Below are 20,783 nucleotides of genomic sequence, written 5' to 3' on the forward strand. Positions count from 1 at the left end.
TGTCAATGCATAGTATGTAATTCTGCAGGAAAGTAAGAAAGCCCTGCAAAAATGCCTTAATAATAATAATAACAATATTTTTACTTTTATCTAGACACTTTTCTGTGACAATCTTGAATATTTTGATTAATTTAATCTTATAAATACCCTGATGAGGTAGGAAAGTGGTATTTCTCACATCTCATACTATAACATACAGGTGTCAAATGACTTCCCCAGGTCACATAGAAACACAGTGATTATGTATATCCAACATGGTGTAATACAGAAATACCTAAGTTAGCCTGGGTCCCAGAAGCAGTCTAGTTGTATTAACAGTAGGCTGTATTATCCCCTACAGAGCTCTATGCTACCTTGGATAGAGTGCTTCCTGTATTCCACTAGCTCATTTAGAGCTAACTCTGGTATCTCAACACTGCAAGTATAGGTGCAGTTTTGACAGAACTAGAAAAACAACCCAGTTATCCTGCTTTCTGCCTACCCCTTAGGCAAAGCGTTAGTATTCTGCCATTGTTAAGAAATAGTAACAAAATTGAATTACACCTAGTTATTGCATCCTCAAAGACCATTTAATAATTCAAAAGCAGTGACACTTTAGCACAAGTCATGAAAGATAAAAACAGTACTTTTGTTCTTAACTTTTCTTTATTTTACCCATTTAAATTAGTTCTGTGGATAGTATTTGTATTCAGGCTTTTGAATTTAGCTTTGAGAGAGATTTTTTTTCCTCTCACAGGCTGGTTCAGAGGTGTCACAGGACTAGGCCTTAACGTAATTTAGTGCATTCAGTAAGATTGTAAGATTTTATAGGGAACTGCAACCCTATAAAATACTAAAACTAAAGTGACAGATTTAGCGCAAGGTAAAATGAGATTGTTGCTTTGATACTCTGCTGTCCTTATTCCATAGGAAACTTCAGTTCTGAGCCTTCAAGCTCTAAGAATGAATTGAGTATAAATGGCTCCAAAAACGGGGATAGGATGTATGGTTCACAAAGCCTCAGCCACATTTGGAAGAAAAGAGGAACATGGGGCCAAATCATCTTTGAAATTTTCACGCCTGTTACTTTCATAGCCACGTAAGTGCAGTTTTTTATAATTTATTTGCCTTTTAGATCTGCGTGTGGAAGAATAGGATCACCCAGGTAGCGTAGCTGCCAGAAGTAAAATGGGGGAGAGAGAAGGGTGACTCCCCTACCACCATTTAACCTGGCAACTGAGTGCTTACTGTACTTGTCTCAAGGGCAGAACTCTTGGATTGTAGGCGCCCATGGCCAGAAATCTACATCTCCTTCATCCCAGGAAAGTGTTCCAGTGACCAAGGCAGATTTGGCATTGCCTAAAGCACCTTCCTCTTAAAGCTGCCTCTCTTCTGTTTGTATATTTTATGTAATGAATATGAAATGCCAGATCTTAAAGTCCATTGTGAGCATGATCCAGAGCCTTATGGCTGTCTCTCTTTCAGGCAGTATTTTTCTTACTGAGCCACTCTCCAGCTAACATGCTTGCCTCCCAGCCCCAGTCTATCAGCCTCAAAGGAATGCAGGGAATGCTTTGAGCGCTGACTTTCCCATAGTTTAATACATAGAGCACTTTACTGGCAAGTTGGCAATAAAGGCTTAACCCCCTTCTGGTTGAGGGAAGTCTAGAAGCTGGGTTTCCCATTCCCTGAGCAAGTGAACTAGCCAATAATCTTTTAGGACAACAGGTTGGGATGGCCCTTTATCTTCCAGTGTCAAATACTTTCTAGTCATTGCTTTTCTTTGACTAAAGTTTCAGGGACTTCCATACCTGGGCATATTCTACCATGGAGCCCATATGTCCCTGATGGAGCCTTCTGAACATGTACAGGAGGGTTTTAGATGGTAAGCACACCTAAATGTGGTACTAAGGAATACAAGAAAAATAGGAAATTAGCTTCCTGTTATATCATATCCCTAGCTGTTGCCAGCATCTCTGCTATCCTGCATCATGAGAGATGTAGTTTGATCAGGGAGACTGGCTAAGAATTTGAAGGGGACATGAGCTGACTGACCTGCATGTTATACAAGACCCTGCAGCAGCATTACCAAATTGATAACTGCTGCCATTATACTTGCACATACTTAATGCTTTCAAAAACATAAGTAGAGAGTGTCATTTAATGATTTAGTGTGCTTTCCAGCTTTATATATCAGTGTAATGGGTATGGCTATGCTCCTTATAGTGCTGTCTCTCAGCAAGCAACTGGTGCACAAGGTCAAACAAGAACTAGATTCCCTCCTTGCTAAAATGTTCCCTCTTTGGAAATGCTACTGGAACTGAAGAATTTCTTTAACTTGTCCATTGGAAAGGCAAAACCCTAACACAGATCAACTACAAGAAACAAGTTACCCCAACTTTCCCACCCAGTACTTGGGCCAGGCAATTGCAATTTGTCCTATAGCTATAAATAGTTGTGACAGAAAGGGCTCTGAAAACATACATAAATGCAAAGGGACAATGTTTTAAAGGTGCATGACACATTTTTGGAGTAAAGAATCAATAGTTTGCTTTTCAAAAATGTGATCAAATGCATTATCTCAATATTATTACAAATGGTATAGCACCTGTACATTTTCAGGCATAATGTAAGAGCACAATATCCAGTTCAATGCCTTCACTAAAAAAAGTATAAACACAACAATCTCCAGATCACATACACAAGGGTTGCTAAATGGTCAACAACATAGCAGGAAAAAATGCCACAGCCTAAGGGGCTGAGAGACTTAACGTCAGATAATAACATCTCATGTAAAGTGTATGTGAATACATTCCCAAGAGAACTCTAAAAGAGGATAAAAAGAAGATGAACAAATAATAGATGTATTAAGGACTGTTTCAATCTGGGTTCCAAATTTAATTTAGTGTGTTTATTAAAGATGAGAAAAATCATTCAAAAGGAATAATTTATTCGGCAAATTTCACCTTTTTTCTGCCATTTGTGGAATATCCACAAACCAATTGGAATTCTCAAATTTGTTTAGTATTTGAAATTATTCACCAAATAATTTCTGCAAATAACTCTGCATCTACAGATTGCTTGTGGGAATTGTGTTGTGAGTATTTGATATTCAAAATTCAGGCTGTTTTGAACAGCTACAGAGAGATCACATAATAGGTTCCCTGCTTGGGTAAATGCCAGTTTTAAAATCAGGTTTCCAATGTGATTTTAGAAATTCATTCATTTATAGCTAAAGTAAATCGTTACCACCAACTGATTATTCAAGGCTGTTAGCTGGCAGGGCTAATTTATCTGCATATTAGTATTAATTTTCTGGGTGGTTACTGTAAGTCTAATTATTTTCAGGGTACTCAGAGCTTTTGTGTAAGTATTCTTTTTAATAGAAAATACAATAATTTTACCAAAAAAAGTACTGATTCACTACTCAAGAATATTAAGTCACTTATTTAGTTATGATCCAATTCAAAAAAGTACCTGGATTTCTTTTCAGGATAGGACATAAGGACTTGCTTCATTTTAATTTTCTGTTTAAATCCCATTGATATGTGGGATACAAGTATTGCCCTAGATGGGGATGCTTCATGAATCTGGACCTTAAAATTGGCTAGATGATAGGTATAGAAAGCAGAAATCTTATTGATTTGTGCATATAATTAGTTAAAGGCCAGGCATTTGGCTATTTGTAAAGCTCCTCTGTATAACCCCTTTCACAAGTGATCCAGTCAAGTTTAGCCTTAGCCAATAAATAATAATAGCAAGGGCATTCATCATTCAGTGAAAGAAAGCAGAACCTCAGCACAACTGCTCTGTTCATCCATACATGCCCGCACACCATGAAGTCAGTTTCCCAAAAGCACACCTCATTCAGTGAAGGCCACTTATTTTGATCACCAACCTTGAGGCCAAAGAACTGGGTACAAACAGTGAATTCTTGACTGGACTGAACTGTACAGACTGGACTGTATTGCACCAGCTTATTGCACATGGCATCTTTCAGTCCACTGGGTTTAATGTCAAACCTTCCAGTAACGATCACTACCACAGTTTAAAATCATTGCTAAATATGATGTCAGTCTTCCTCTGCCAGGATATGTAAAAGATGCTTAAGCTTTACAGTTTGAGTTTCTTTACAGTTTGAAATCTTTACAGTTTGAGTTTCTAGACAATGCCAAAAATATCTAAATTACAAAATTGTCCTAACCTTGCAATGTCCTAGGAATTTGAAAATGTTTCTCTGTACCCATGACAGAACTTAATCTAGACATTTGTGTCATTTTCTTCAACCCTCAATGTCTTCATTGCAGCTGAGGGGAAATTTTCCTTCCCCAATTCCATATAAAAATTCATGTTTATTGTCAACCATGAGCAGGTCCACTTAGTTATGAGACACTGAATCAAGTCATATTATGATATATAATTTTCTAGCAACTTCTACATTGGTTTGGCCTGTTCAGTTATGGTTTGCAGAATATTAACATTCTGAGAACAGCTCAGCACCTCTTCCTACAAAAAGCTGGTAAAAAGTGTTTCAGCATGACTTTTTTTTTTAATGGAAACTCTTTTTTTTTTTAATGAAAACAAGTTTCTTCATGAAACGTGTTTTCCATAGAAAAGCGAAAGACTTCAGCCAAAAAACAATGCATTTCAATTTGGTAATGCTGCTGCAGGGCCTTGTATAACATGCAGGTCAGTCAGCTCATGTCCCCATCGAATTGTTAGCCAGGCTCCCTGACCAAACTACATCTCTCATGTTGCAGGATAGTAGAGATGCTGACAACAGCTAGGGATATGATATAATAGGAAGCTAATTTCCTATTTTTCTTGTATTCCTTTAGGTGTAAGAAGAACTTCAAATGTAACAACGTCTACAGCTAAACACACCTCACCTCATCAGCTGCAATGGGACTTCCTTGGGTGATTACCCACTGCCCCAAACTGGGGCTCAGCAGCACAATATATGCACACCAGGGATTTCCCAAGATGCACCTCTGCAAGCAGTGAAACCTGGGAAGGTGCTTCTGAGGCTTTAGGAGCCCAATCCTGCAGGGAAATTCCCAAGGCATGCAGGATTGGGCCCCTAAAGTCCCAGGGAGCACCTGCCCAGGGCAGCTAGAGAACATGGGCAGCTCCAGGCTGCTGGTGTTCTCCCTCAATAAAGCAAACAGATGTCTGCCACAAAGAAATGGCACATATTTTTCCACCTATTGTTCCAGCCACAGTTTGGGGCATTGGTTCCACAACAAGGGGTATGGACACCTGTATTCTTAAAAAATGTTTATGGCAGTACAAAGGCAACATCTGTTTGCCACCTATCTTTGCAAGGCATGTTATCTTTTTTATTGTTTTACAAGATTGAAAGATATCTCACAATTATATTTGGCATTCACCGTATTACTTAGTATCCCAAAGATGAGGAGGATAAATTTTGAATCATCTTTCACTAGCTTCTTAATATTGGCAAGTTCTTCCTGATTTTACCCTCTTCTTTATAAGTGGCTTCAATGCTTCCTTTTGGCTTTGGTTTTATTTTTATTACCTTTCCTTTAAGGTGTCTTTAAGAAGAGAAAAGACAAAAATCTATGGAACAGGGATCAAGAAAGGCTTTAATGTTCTGGATGTTATATACCCATGTATAAAGTACTACCATCTCAAAATGATCTAAAATCTAATTTTCTATTAATAGAATTGGACTTCCTGTTAAGCATGAAGGTTAACCTTACACACTGGGTTCATCTACATGTGCCCCTACAGCTCGACAGTTACTGCACCATGTCGGCAGTGCACGGTTATTTTTAACTGCTACATTGCCATATTAATGCGCTATAGCAAGGGAGCACATTGCTACGGCAACATAGCTGCAGCATCATGGTTTGCGCCTGCCACGGCAACATAGCGTCTCCTGTAGACACGCCCATTGTGTGACATTTTTTACCTGATTTTTCAGATACAGGTATTGTTATCAAGTCCCATTTATTGCCACCAGTTTTAAACATTTTTCATTTTTCTGATACTTGTATGATACTTTCCCTTTATCCCCCAATAATCTTTTTGAGAGCAGATTAAAGTTACCTTCGCCTATTATTTTTGTGTAATTCAATGTGGTATATGACTTTCTCTTCCTGATCACAACCTTTATTCATACCATATTTATAATGTTTATCTGCTGGCCTAACAAGTCTAATTTGTCCATGACTCTGAAATAATCATTTTGTACTTGATATACCTATTTTGGTGCCAAAAAACTAAGCACCTTTTTCAGAGATCATTTGCCTTCTGAGGCCTGTGGTGTCACAACCAGCCACTTATACCTATGACATAGGATTTCATGCATGTGTTTGTGAAGTCTGTTATACAGGAAATCTCACCACTTAACTTCTCTTTGTTTATGGGTTCTTGTCATTAGTACATTCAGGCCTGCTGCCTTGGAAGCCAGAGAATTTCAGTGTCACTTTATAACTTCCTTCCTTATATGTCTGCAACACTAGGGGAATGTTTGTGGGTATCAGTTGCATCTGTTGGTTTACTGGTGCCATGGGACGCCTCAACATAGTCAAGCGATCATGCTTGTTGTTATCAATTCCACCTACTGAATTCTTTGCATAGTCAAAAGTCTTGTCCAACCTTCTCATGTCAGGAACTGTTCATTTATTTGACCCAAAGAACTTTGAGCAGTTTGGGTCTCTAAGTACTGAATTAGAGAAAATCTGCAAGATGTTTTCAATCTGGTACAGCATTACTATGGCCAATATCTATGGTGGCTATCTATAAAGCCATAAAGATTTTTAGTTTACTTAAAAATGTTTGGGCCTTCAGTGTAAAGGACCCCTAATAATATATGCATTCTGAATAAGAGCAAAACATATGGAATAATGTCACAGAGAGGTAATTAACCTTTAGTTTGCCTATTTGTGTGAAAGCTAATTATTATATCTGATGGATTCTAACTGAAAGAATTACATGTTAGGTAGGGTGACTATAGCCATAAAAGATTAATATAATTTTACATTACTTAAGCCCTGGTAGGGTATATTGGGACTTTTCCATGTTTGCTTGTCATCAGCACTTTACACAGTCTGCATAACTTAATGAGTTTTTAATTATGTTAGGCTTTTCAGTTACATAAAAGGTTTGCCTAAAAAGGGGGAAAAACCCAATGTGAACATGAACCATATAGCTAGACCAACAGAACAGTTTGAAGTAACATGGTCCACTTTTTAAGAGCAAAATCTGTATCTCTGAATTATTTAGTAAAGGAAGTTTTCATGAAGGGATTTTTCAGTGAGTATGCTTGTGGATGGTCATTCTTTGCAAAGTATGAAAATGTACATTAAAGACAAACTATTTTACTGTTTTATGCATTATAAAAGATCCCAACCATATCAAATATTAACCTTGTTGCTCTTAAGGTACAATTAATAGTAAAAACTAAACAGATACGCACCAAAACCAAGGCAATTACTCAGAATGACTCAAACACCAGAACCATACCATTACATGAAAACAGCTTATGAAACATAGACAGAAATCTCTATTTCTCAGAAGTATTTTGATATAGCTTCATCCAGAGCAACCAGAACCATAAGGTGCCTATAAATAGACACATATTCTTAAACAATGTTAAGGAAACATTTATTATTCCAGGTACTCTCATTACCATCTGCTGCTCTTTTTGATTTAGGTGGCCCTGACAAAGAATCTAATCTGCATACAGACTTGTTTGGGAAACAGTTGCAGGCCTGCTATTTGCAGCTACCATGCATAATTGTTCCATAATACCATCATAGCTTTGCAAAAGTTTGTCCTTAAGAGCTAGCTAGAAACCATTCCTTAATGTACATACACCAGTAGCACTCTGGAAGAAAGCTTGACCATCTCTATCCAACTAAAAATACATCTTTACCAATGATTCCTATAACACTGGCCCAAGTTCCTATAACAACCTATTAAATCCCACCTGTACATGTAACAGGTGAAGGAAATACTAAGGTAACATGATGTACAATTTTACTTCCTGTTCTTCTTAATCCCAACTCTGATGAAGCACAGGCCACAGTTCTATATTTTCAGAAAAGTAAAATGAAAGTCAAAAAGGTAACCTTCCTTTAAGTCTCTAAGCTCTAAGTTTGTCTATACAAGTGTCTGTATTCTTTAGCCTCTAGTTTCATAGTTGCTAGGGTCAGGAGGGACCTGAACAGATCATCTAGCCTGACCCCCTGCCAGGCAGGAATGAATGCTGGGTTCACAAGACCCCAGGCAGGTGATCGTCCAACCTCCTTTTGAATTTGCCCAAGGTAGGGGCGAGGACCACTTCCCTGGGAAGCTGGTTCCAGATTTTGGCCACCCTAACTGTAAAATATTGCCTTCTGATCTCTAACCTAACCTATTCTCCATCAGCTTATTACCATTGTTCCTTGTCACCCCAGGTGGTGCTGGGGAGAAAAGGGCTCTACCTATTTGTTCTTGATCCCCCCTGATGAGCTTGTAGGCAGCCACCAGGTCCCCCCTCAGCCTCCTCTTGCTGAGGCTGAACAGATTCAGGTCCCTCAGTCTCTCCTCGTAGGGCCTGTCCTGCTGCCCTCTCACCAAGTGGTGGCCCTCCTCTGAACCCTCTCCATGCTGGCCACATCCCTTTTGAAGTGTGGCACCCAGTACTGGACGCAGTACTCCAACTGCGGCCTGACCAAAGTCGCATAGAGGGGGGAGTATCACCTCCCTGGACCGTCTTGAGATGCACCTTTGGACACATGACAAGGTATGGCTGGCCTTGCTAGCTGCGGTCTGGCATTGGTGGCTCATGTTCATCTTGGGTTTGGCCCCAACAATCAATCTGCATCAATGGCACATGTTTAGGAGTACCAATAACCCCAGCAAGGGGTTGATAAGAAAAGAGGTAGGGGGATGCAGTCCTCCTTCTCCCTGTGCCCGAGGTTGCTGCTCACCCCAGCCCGGAAGATTAGCTCTGACAGACTGTGTTCAATCCTCATGTCATATACCCACTTCCTCCTTTAGTTTGTCCAATATTTCCATTCCAACAACAGTCCAGTATTTCTATTCCAGAGGATCAATAGTTGACTGGTCTCCACTGTTTATAGTGACAGAGGAAGTCTCTAGTCTGTATTGAAAAGTCCAGGTATTGGGATCAGAGTACTAAATAGCCATCCCCTTGAACTTTAACGATTCTCTAGCTCTGCGGGCCAATTTTTTTTCCTCAAAGGTAAAGACATATAAAACCACACTTTCATGAGTTCTGACCTTTTTCATTCTCAGACAAAACCCTCTGGAATGTTTAGTTCCATAAAATACGCTGCAGTTGACCACACATTGTTCCAGGGAAAGGTTTTGGTTTTATAAGGTGGAAATAACATGCCCTGTGTCCAAAGCAGCAGCATTATAGGAGTACCCTCTTCACACCAAGCACATCATAATTCCTAAACAAAACAACAAATAATCAGGTATCAGTACTTGGCCTTACAAACCACAAAAGCTGAGAGATTTGGTAGATGGACGGAAGTAGAACTCAGAGGACTCGTGAACATGGAAGAAGCTGAGACAGGGAGAGAAACAGAAGGATAGATTTTTGTAGCAGAGAGGTCCAGTTTAACTGTGGACTAAGGGAAAAAGAAAGTGGCTATGCAGGAGAGAGAGAGAGAGAGAGAGAGAGAGACTCAGATTTTAAAAAAAGATGCCAGAGAGGAAGTGAGAAGACTCTGTACTCCTTTAGAGGGCTCTGCCATCACCTCAGAGCATGCTTAAAAGGGTGGTTAAGCACCAGAGCCAGGGGGAGCACACAGGACTATTTTTTGTTCATTTTGTTGTGTCTGTATATTTCTTGCGATAGTTAAAATTTGGAATCTTTACAAAGACTGTGCATCTATGTGTTTTAACAATCAAGTATCCCTGAAGATGTTCATTGAAAACCCAAAGGGAAGAATTTTATGTAACTGCTAAGTCACATGCCAAGTTTTTAGGTATCTAAGGATGCGTCTACACCTCGCCCTATGGCAACAAAGTGAAGCATCGCAGTACAGCATACTATGGTGATGTAGCAATCACATGGGTCTACATGTGATCAGCAGCTATTGTGCCATAGCAGTGCACTCCCCCAGTATAGCAAGCCTCTACGGTGACATAGTGGTGAAATCTAACCGTGCGCTGCACGCACAGCACAATGACCATCCATATGCACCGTGCTTTAGTACTTCCAAGAGGAAGTATTAAAGCATGGCGCTGTAGCAACATTGCTGTACAGTGACATGTTTTAATATATGAAATATTGCTGTATGGTGACGTGGAGATGCACCCTAAGTCGCCCAACAATCTACATCACCTTGCATAAAAGCCAGAATCACACACACATGGATAAGTGCCTTACACAGCTAAGGCTTGTTTCTATTGTGCATTCTCAGAAACAATTCAGGACCATCCCAGAGGCATCTAAATAGATTAGTATTCCACTGCAATTCACTATTGCACAGAGGCACAGAAATTCTGTATAAATTTGTAAAGAGAGTATTTATGTATCTGTCCCACCTTTTCCCCAGAAGCCTAGGGGTACCCACCTGCAACAGGGCGGGGCCTAGAAGATGCAGGCTCTACTCCTGAAGAAATCTGAGCCCTAACCTCCTTCCTAGTGGGATCACAACTTAATCACCATCTACAGGTCAGGCAGAACTGAGAGCACCTTCCTGTCAAGATTGGGACACTGGGTAGCCAGGAGAGAAATAATTCTGAACATAGCAGGAGAATAAGAAAAATAGAGTCTGATTTTGTTCTTTAACAAGGTAAATGCTGCCCTGTCAAGGGGGAAAGCTCTTGCTACCAATATTGTTTGTGCATTTTGTATTGCAGAGTCATTGGGAAAATTGCATAAACAGCAGTGGGTGCAGAAAGCAGGATTCCTCACATGGTGCTTCCTCTTCTTGAAACTCCCTTTTGTGGCACTAGAATGACCAAACTGCACTATTTGGGAAGCCTTTGAGTGGCAGTCCTCATTACTTCTTCATGCAGAAAAAGTGTATTAGAAGGCATGACCCAGAATCCTTATCAGGAAGAGTTGTGTGCTTGAGGTTGGAACTCCAGTAAAGGTTGGGATGAAGTTAGGGAGGAGTCTAGGAATATCAGCCTGGGTCCTAGAGGAATTAGGCTGAAAGATGCCATTTCCATGAGAGGTAAGTTATAGACTTTCCCAAAGAAATATGCCAGAGAAGCCAAGGGAAAAATCAGCACTAGAGCTTACTGAGAGCATGGGACGCTTACTGCCTGAGTGCTCTCAACACTGCTGCTGTCAAACATCCCTCACCCACACTCTGCATATGCCAAACTCAGAAATGAAGTGGTAGGGCCGCACTTGCCCTCACCCATTCAGACATGCTAGAGATGGAGATCTCAATATCAGCAGAAGAGGGCACCCTCATTTCATCTTCAGCATCTCATTTCCAATCTTGATGAATGGTAAGCAGAGCATAGTGCCTCTGAGGGGTAGAGAAATACCCTGCCAGCCCAGTCAGTGAGGTCAAACACAACAGCAGGGGCAAGCTTTAGCAGAGGTGTATGATAAATATTGTAGCTCAGAGACAGCATGAAACCTGCAACGTCTGGTTGCTGCCTTTAATGAAAACTTCCTGCACAGCTTCATGTGAAATAACTGTCATACTTTGTTCCTGGATGTTCTCAGACTCTTTTGACTGAGTTGTCCTGGGCTTTTTTTGCTTGTGCAGAAACATGTTATATTCAAATTTAAAACATCTCCTCTGTACTGCTTTTCTTACTATCTTTGGCATTAAAAATCAAATCCTGCAATATAAAGATCACAAGCTACCCACAGACCTGAAAAGTCTGCAAAAGCTTTCTAAAACAACGATGTCCTAGGTAGACCGCAAAATTATGGTGCTAAATTTCATCCCCAAAAGTGATGTGAAACGGTGAAAAGTCCTCATGCATCTACACATGCCCCTCACACTGCAGTCAACTGCACCATCATTTAGCACTTGCTTTAGGAAGTACTAAATGATGGTGCAGTAGCAGCAGCACATGGTTATGTTTAGCAGCTACATTGCCATAATGATTCGCTATAGCGACGTAGCTCATCGCTATGGTGATGCAGTGTCAGCATCATGATTTGTGCCCACTGATGCTACATCGCCATAGCAATGAGCTACATCGCTGTAGCGCATCGCTACAGCAACGTAGCATCACATGTAAATGCAACTGAATATAATGATGAGTCTCTACAAGTCCCAATGGACTTAATGGGTCTGACAGGAAAATATGCAGCATAACTAGTAGATGAGTATTTTTCACTAGTGCCAATACCAAATATAATCAGAATTAAACAATTTATGGCCAGATTAGGAATATGTAGAAAGGCTTCAGCTGGAAAGCCATTCAGCTTCAACAGATTTCAAAAACTGAATCAATGAATTGATACCTTCTGAAGATAAAGGCATAGCACATTTTATAGTTTCATAGTTTCATAGCTGGTAGGGTCGGAAGGGACCTGAGCAGATCAAGTCCAACCCCCTGACCTGGGCAGGAAAGAATGCTGGGGTCAAACGACCCCAGCTAGGTGATTTTCTAGCCTCCTTTTGAAGACCCCCAGGGTAGGAGCGAGCACCACTTCCCTTGGAAGTTGGTTCCAGATCCTAGCCACCCTGACTGTGAAGTAGTGCCTCCTGATATCTAGCCTGAATCTACTCTCCATCAACTTATGGCCGTTATTCTTTGTTACTCCCAGTAGTGCTCGGGGGAACGGGTACTCTCCCATTGCCTGCTGGTCCCCCTTGACCAGTTTATAGACAGCCACCAGATTCCCTCTCAGCCTTCTCTTGTGGAGGCTGAACAGGTTCAGGTCTCGTAGCCTCTCCTCATAGGGCCTGCCCTGCTGCCCCCTGATCATGTGAGTGGCCCTCCTCTGGACCCTCTTAATGCTGTCCACATCCCTCCTGAAGTGCGGCGCCCAGAATTGGATGCAGTACTCCAACTGCAGCCTGACCAATGTCACATAGAAGGGGAGGATCACCTCCTTGGACCTGCTCATGATGAATCTGTGGATGCATGATAAGGTGCAGTTAGCCTTCCTGACTGCATCCCCACATTGGCGGCCCATGTTCATCTTGGAGTCTATAATGACTCCAAGATACTTTTCTGCCTCTGTGCTGACTAGAAGGGAGTTCCCCAGCCTGTAGGTATGCTGCTGGTACTTCCTCCCTAGGTGCAGTACCTTGCACTTGTCAGTATTGAATCCCATCTTATTCTCATCTGCCCACCCCTGTAACCTGTCCAGATCCAATTGCAGCCTGTCCCTCCCTTCTAGCATGCCCACTTCTCCCCACATCTTAGTGTCATCTGTTAATCTGAACAAGGTGCTTTTCAACCCCTTGTCCAAGTCGATGATGAAGATGTTGTACAGTGCAGGCCTGAGGACCGAGCCCTGGGGAACCCCACTGCCCACATCCCTCCAGGCTGAAAATGACCCGTCCACTACCACTCTCTGGGTGCGGCCCTCCAGCCAATTGGCAACCCATCTGACTGTGTAGGCATTGACACCACAATCTCCTAATTTTTTAATGAGAATGGGGTGAAAGACAGTGTCAAAGGCCTTCTTAAAGTCCAGAAAGACTACGTCCACTGTGACACCTGCATCCAAGGATTTTGTGACCTGGTCATAGAGGGCCACCAGGTTGGTCTGACATGACCTGCCTCTAATGATCCCATGTTGGTTGCCCCTAAGCATACACTCCTAAGCATACACATATAATACCTACAGACTACTGTGTTTGGGTCAGCATAAATACAACTGACAGATAATAGGCAGATGATACAATTAGTAGTAGCAGTATTACACCATTTAACCCACAGCTCACTGAAAGAAAACTGTCCCTAGGACAATAGCTATGGTATGAAGGATAATTAACAATAGTGCACTCAGGGACTGGGTGGACTCAATAAATACAACTTCATATTGGCCACAAGGTTGCCTTATTTGCAGATATTCTCCCTTTTTTGAGTTCACCTTGATGAAGGTCATTTGTAAATCTCTGGTAAATAAAACTCCTTACCTTTTCCTCTGCACCCTGTCTCTGTTACATCCAACAAATAAATAAACCCTTATGCTGATTGGTTTATTTTATATTTCAGATTTCGTGTTGATTTAACAAATAGTTGGCACTCATATTGAACTTTTCCCACCTCAGACTCTGACATGAGCTGTTTTTCATGCATCACCCTTCGGATTCACGTCGTCATCACAGCTAACCATATCTAAACCCATCAGCTAAAAAGCCTTTTGAAGACAAACACTAAGGTTATTGTCATTCTTTCTTCTGTTTATATTTCTGTAGCTAATTCTGGCTATGAGATGAAAAATATTACAAAGCTTCATATAGTAACCTTCCTGCTCATGAGTGGCTGAGAAGCAATCCAGTTACAAATACTCTAAAATATTGGAAAATTATAAATCAAACATTTGGGTACTATCTTCATGAAACACTGTTTATTTGATAGCCTAAGTCAGCAGTTCCCAGCCCTGTTTAGACTCAAGGCCCCTCAGAAAATGCTAGCTCTTAGCTTTCATTTGTGTGTTTTGGTTTTTTTAACTATGGAAGAATAATAAAACAAATCTTCAGTTGCAAAGAGCTCAGGAAGACCACAACAGGTCAAAAATGCTTTTGATACTGTGGATGCCTATTTGAAATCTGTGGGTTTATCTAGTAAATCATGTGTAGCTGTTTACATTCCTAACGGTACTAATATTGTGTGGCAGCCTATGGCATCATTGAAAGAATCTCAAGGCATCCCAGGGGGCCATGGCACCCTGACTGAGAATCACTGACCTAAGCATACAATAAATGTGTGAATCCAACTGACTCGTTTATGGAATTATGCCATGTCAAGCAAAAGAAAGAAGCAGTATTCATAGAAAGCTATAGGAGGAGAAAAAGCACTATATATATCTATACACACACATTATATATATATATATATATATATATATATATATATATATAAACCTGTTAATGAAAATAGAAATAAATAATGAAAACCTTGACAGATTGTTCTCTCCAGCAGGGTTATTCCAGCTGTAATATCCTGAGTTATACTTCTCACTCCATTTTCATCAATACAGCATTTTCTTATTGGTATTCTTACTAACCTGAAGGAAGCTGGATAAAAAATGAAGCAGTAAATACTCAACTGCTTTGTGTACATCACTGCATCCACTGGTCATTCATTTTAAACATTGTTTAAATTTGGTTCAAATCTTAGAATTATGTCCCTTTCCCTGCCCAGCTGCTGTTATATGATAAGAGTTCTGTTGTGCAAACTTTAAATCCCAGCTACAAACCAAAAGCTTGCTTTGTGTGCTTTACATCCATTGCACATTAGATAGAGGAATAAAAACAACTAGTAAATCTTAAAAGATTTAAGATCATACAAAGAAAATGTATTTTGCTGGACATGATTTGTATTACTACCTGCAGTTCATTTTACATTGGAACAGTTATATTTGCCAGAGAAAAAGGAATACACTTATCTTTAATATATGATCATAAAATAAACATTCTCATAAAAGAAATTTGGAATATTAAAGAGCATTAAAATTACATCAACTAGCAATTTTATTTTATTATGGGGAGGGGTGCATCAACACAAGATGTTTACTGCGTAGTTTCCTAATTAACTGTGAAGTAAATGTCTTAGTGTCTACATGTGCACCCCTGTTAGGGTGCACAAAATTAATAAACTCCACAGCAGGGTAGTATTGTAAATGCAAGTACTAGCACACATGTAGACACTGACTGGCTGGTTAGGGCATGAGAATACTTCAGTGCCTGCCAGCTAGCCCTTCACTAAAGCACCCTCATGTCCCAGCCAGCCCCTCCATTGTGGAGACATTGAGACAAGTCGGAGCAGTCCTGGGCTGGCAGGCTGACCCCCAGGCTCCTGCCAGCCAGTGATGGGGAGATCCATGCATGAATAAATTCCAGAACTAATAGCTCTGGAGTTATTTGCTCCTGTGCACATGTTCAAACGGCACTTCTGGGAACAAAACATTCCAGAGCAGTAAGCCCCAGAGTTTATCTATGTGTACTAATTGCACGTGTAGATGCACCCAGAGTAAAATAACTCTAGTACTGTTCTAGGAAGGTATAGCTAACAAGAAAAGACCCCCTGCACCCCATTATCTGACTTGCTGTTAAATTATTTGTGGCAAGTAGATTTCTTTCCTGTTAATACCTGAGTTTTAAAGGGACCTAAAAATGTAGGTGTACCAGTCCCAGAGAACCAGTTGTAGAGGAGGTAGCCATAGAAACTAGGATAGAAACCACATATCTAACTTTCTTAGTCCTCTGAAAATTTCAGTCATAACTGCCTAAGAACCCTGTAACATACACTTTGACTAATGATCTTCACTTTTCCAGTGTAATAATGTACAAAGATATAAGGTACTTAGTAGTTTCAATTTAAAGGGATTTGGAACTCTGGTTTACAGGTAACTTGCATTATCAAAGCCACACATTTAATTTTGCTTCTCAAACCTTAACACTAATCAAAACCATCTAATTATCAGTTCAGATGAGTGCATCCAAAATGTTGTGGCTTCACAAGTTCTGTGGGAATCCCTTCTTTGTCCCTTGGGGCTGCAGTTTTTTAAAGAAATAGTGACATTCCATAGATGTGCACAATTTCTTTAGGACCATTCATATCAATAGTTTACCACTGTGGTTATGCCTAATTTGAATTTAAAGGAAATTAATCAACAGCACACACCAATCAAAAAGCATCACTGACCAGACAAACTCATTCAACAAATAGAGAGGAAAAATGGCAACCAGCTAGGAGGTACCCTTCTTTCAGGGAAAAGAAACAGGAACTTCTGCATAAAGTACGAATAGCTAGTTATAGTGGGCATGTCTACATGAGACACCTTAATGCACAGTGGGCTGTTCTACTATGCCTTAATGTGCTAAAAACATGCTAATGCACAGTAGAATTAGTCTACTGCACATTAAGCGTCACAAAAAAAGTTTGCCTTTACTGCTGCACATTAGCACAGCTACCATGCCTTTATCTAGTACCTCATATTATAGGTATTAAACTTAATGTACAGGAGCAAAGGTGCATTAATGAACATATAAATGCACCCAGTAGTTTGAGAAATTACTAAACTATAAAAAAGTAGTATTTATTTATAGATTTTCTAAAGGCTCTCAGAACTATCCTATCTGAACACCCTGTCCACATAAAATAACATTTCTTAAATGCAACTCAATAGCTCAATACCCTATGGGAAAAATAGGGAATGCCTAAAGGTGCAGAGGTTCACCTGAATTCAAGTGAACATCACAAGGATCAGATGTTTACCTGAAGTTCATCCCAACTACTGCTTGTGTTAAAAATGCTTGATGAGATCAGGTGAGCTATGTGAAATCTATCACAAGTGGCTCTCAAGGTTCTGGTGAATAAGTGGATTTTCATTATTATTATTATTATTATTATTTCACAATTATTATTGCTGGGTAAAATTTGTATACCTAACCAGTGTGGTCTCATTTAAATTCACTGGTATCAACTGAACTATACTGGTTCACTTGACCTGAAGATCTAAATGTTCTCTAGCTTTATAAATCTCAGGTTCTCTCAAGTGCCAGCAGAATACCAACTTTTCCATTTATTTTATAGGCAAATGTACAATATGGGTGTCTAGATGCTATGGGGATGGACACTGTAAAAAATCTGGACTTGAAGAGGTGCTGTTCCCTCCCACCTCCTGGCAGCCAACAGAGGGAGTTGTGTGAGGTGAGATGTAGGAGTCCAAGCTAGAGGATATGTAACCAGTAAGACAATGCTGGCCTTAAGGGAAATAGGCCCTTGGTTCTCACCTGAGTGGGCTCTTGCTCCCAACAGGACAAAACCATCTGTCTGGCACCAATCATATTATCCAATAAATGGTAAACACAAGAAGCAGTGGTTCAGTGTAAGTGGGTTAGTGTGCCTGCTCCCATTAGAAGTCCTCAGCCAGTTCAAACAATAGTCCATAATGCAAACAATAATCTTTATGCATAACAACAAACAAAAAGAACAGAAAAACCTTGTGCCTTTCTCCAGGCAGCAGGAGAAGGTCCTTTACCTCTGGCCTTCCTAGAAGCAAACTCCTCTGAATTTCAGTCTGTTTCCTGCCTGCAAATGGTTCCAACCCCAGCTCATGCTCCTTGCTCTCTCCCTGCTTAGACTTCTAACTGGCAGCTAGTTATTTGCTGTTGGGCTCCTACTCCAGGGCTGGCTTCTCCACTTAAAGGGTCAGACCATCTTGCTACATTCAGCTTCAAAAGGAATGCTTGAGAAAGCTCAGTTGTATGCCTGTATGTTGTGCTAGGAAGTCAGAGAGATGCTGGTTCACCCCCAAGTGGAGCCTAAAATTCCCTTCTGAAGTACCATAATCAGTCACTCAGCTACCTAGGCTAAATGGTGAAAGACCTCACTCAGCTAGAAAGCTACCATTTAACAGAGTTCTGCCCATAGCTGATTTATTCAGCTAGCAAGTCATCAGATGGTAACAATTTTGTCACTAATCTAGAATAGAATGGAATCTGTATCCTAGAGCTGAGAGCTCCATCCCTCATTAACAATCCCCTGAGTCATGCCTGTCACCAGTAGCTTTAAGTTTTAATTTCCTTGCTTTCATTGTTCGTCAAGGCTATTTGACCATACCTCTTTTGTGTTTAATCAGCAGTACGGATGCTTTTGATGAGATTATGTCGCTAACCTGGTGCTCCAGGAAGTCACAAACGTAAAACTGTTTATACAGGAACAAATTAAATGCAACTGTTTACTTTTAGACAGAAAAACAACTAGTTCTATGAAATATAACATCTTTAACAAAAAATGCTTTGGAGGGCTAGATTATCAAATGTAACAGTTCAGTGGTTCAATTCATACCTGACAGGCTTCAAAGACTATGTATGCAAATTGATCTCCCAGCTGCAAGGGTAATTAACATGGTCTGCTGCAGGGGGGCTGTTCTTCCACCCATTCTGTTTCATTATTATTTTAGTGACTTTACAATTTTCCCAATCTACTGTCTTTTAGTATGGAAATAAAATTAACTTCCTGTTCTATGTAAACTTCATTATATTACCATCAACAGGGAATCTGGGCTCCTAGAACTGCTAGTATTTGAAAACCAAGCATGGCTGAGGTAAGACTGAAAATTTTGAAAGCATGTTTTATTTAAATGTATTTTCCTGTTTCTACCCACTAAGGGATTTATATACAACTATTGGAATTGTATGTTCATACTGTGGGCCTGGATCTTATCTCAAAGCACTTTTAAACCAGTTTAACTCCACTGGTTTCTGTAGATTTATTATTGATTTACTCTGGTGAGATACCATGAAAGATATAGAACCTTGGAATATATTTCTTACTATATTTTTCTCTAGTAGTCCCATCTTGTTTGCACTCAAATTACTTGGTAAAATTTTGCCACGGATTTTAAACATTTAGTAAATGCCCATTTTGCAAAGCCAAGCAACAACAGTTTGATTGGTTGTGATATTAGGCACCTTAGTTTGCACTTGTCCTGAGACACAGTACATGTTTTCAAATTGGTTCCACCTATGAAGGCTGGATTAACTCTGTTCTTAGCCAGTCCTGGTCCTGTTCAGCAAGGCCCAATGATGGCACTGAAAGCTGAAAGTGGGAGAACAGATGATATGATCAGTGATAAAGAATGCTTCTGTTATCATTGATTAAGATTTGATAAATTAAGATTTATTAACAATTTGGATGCTAGCATAGAAAGCTTCTTGAGCAAGTTTGCATACAACATGAAACTGTGAAAGATGGTGAACACATTGGAGGATGCAAGTCCAATTCAGAAGGATCTTGACAGATTGGAAAGTTTGGCTAGAGCTAACAGGATGAAGTTCAATATGGACAGCAACAACAGATGCAAGTTGCTATATCTCAGGAGGAATAATAAAAAACACAAATACAAAATGGGAGATACCTGGCTGGATTGCAGCTCTGTGAAAAAGAACCTGAGAGTCTTGGTAGACCACAGACTCAACATGAGTCTGTAGTGTGATGCAGCTGCACAAAAGACCAATGTGGTTTTGGACTGCCTCAATAGACACATTAGGTGCAAAACGTAGGTGATAGTGCCTCTCTACTTGGCATTAGTTAGGCCTCATCTGGAGTACTGTGTGCAATTATGGGCTCCACTCTTTTAAAGAGGACATGGAGAGTTAGAGCGGGTCCAGAGGCAGGCAACAAAGTTGATCAAGGGCTTGGAAGGCAAGTCATATGAGGAGAGGCTGAAGGAGCTTGTGGAAAAGGCACTTAAGAGAGGACATGATGGAGTAGTCTTCAAATACTTGAAGGACTGCTATAAAGAAGAGGGAAAGCAACCTTTTGTCTCTTGCATCAGAGAGACCAATGAAGACCAATGACTTAAAATCGCTGCAAAGTAAATTTGGATTGGATATCTGGAAAAAACGTCTTCACTGTTAAAACAGTAAGGTAGTAGAATAGATTGCTTAGGGAAGTTGTGGACACTCCATCACTGGAGGTGCTCAGGAAGTGGTTGGACAACCACTAGTTGGGAATGATCTAGGCATAGCTATGCCTATATTCTACCATGGGTATTTCCCATCTTACTGGGCTTTGCTGGTTGCTCCTGCCCACCCTGTCCCTCTTTATTCTGCTATTTGTGTTAGGGTGTTTTAAGCCTCCCCAGAGGCAGTGGGTTTTAGCTACAGCTAAGGCTGGGGACTTCAACTACGGTGTGCCAATTCTCC

At 40.3% G+C, this 20,783-nt stretch overlaps 1 long non-coding RNA gene across 1 annotated transcript in view; it reads right to left on the minus strand.

Annotated features, from left to right (window-relative positions):
• LOC112549777 overlaps window positions 1–18,205 on the minus strand; it is a 59,241-nt gene extending 41,036 nt beyond the window's left edge. Inside the window, exons 1-2 of the long non-coding RNA XR_003093298.1 lie at window positions 18,113–18,205; window positions 15,024–15,143 (exon numbers count right to left, since the gene is read on the minus strand). This is a non-coding gene — a long non-coding RNA (uncharacterized LOC112549777). The remainder of the gene's footprint in view (window positions 1–15,023; window positions 15,144–18,112) is intronic.
• Window positions 18,206–20,783: the final 2,578 nt, after the last annotated feature.

This window comes from Alligator sinensis, unplaced genomic scaffold (genome assembly GCF_000455745.1).
Source record: "Alligator sinensis unplaced genomic scaffold, ASM45574v1 scaffold542_1, whole genome shotgun sequence".
Classification (NCBI taxonomy): Eukaryota; Metazoa; Chordata; order Crocodylia; family Alligatoridae; genus Alligator; species Alligator sinensis.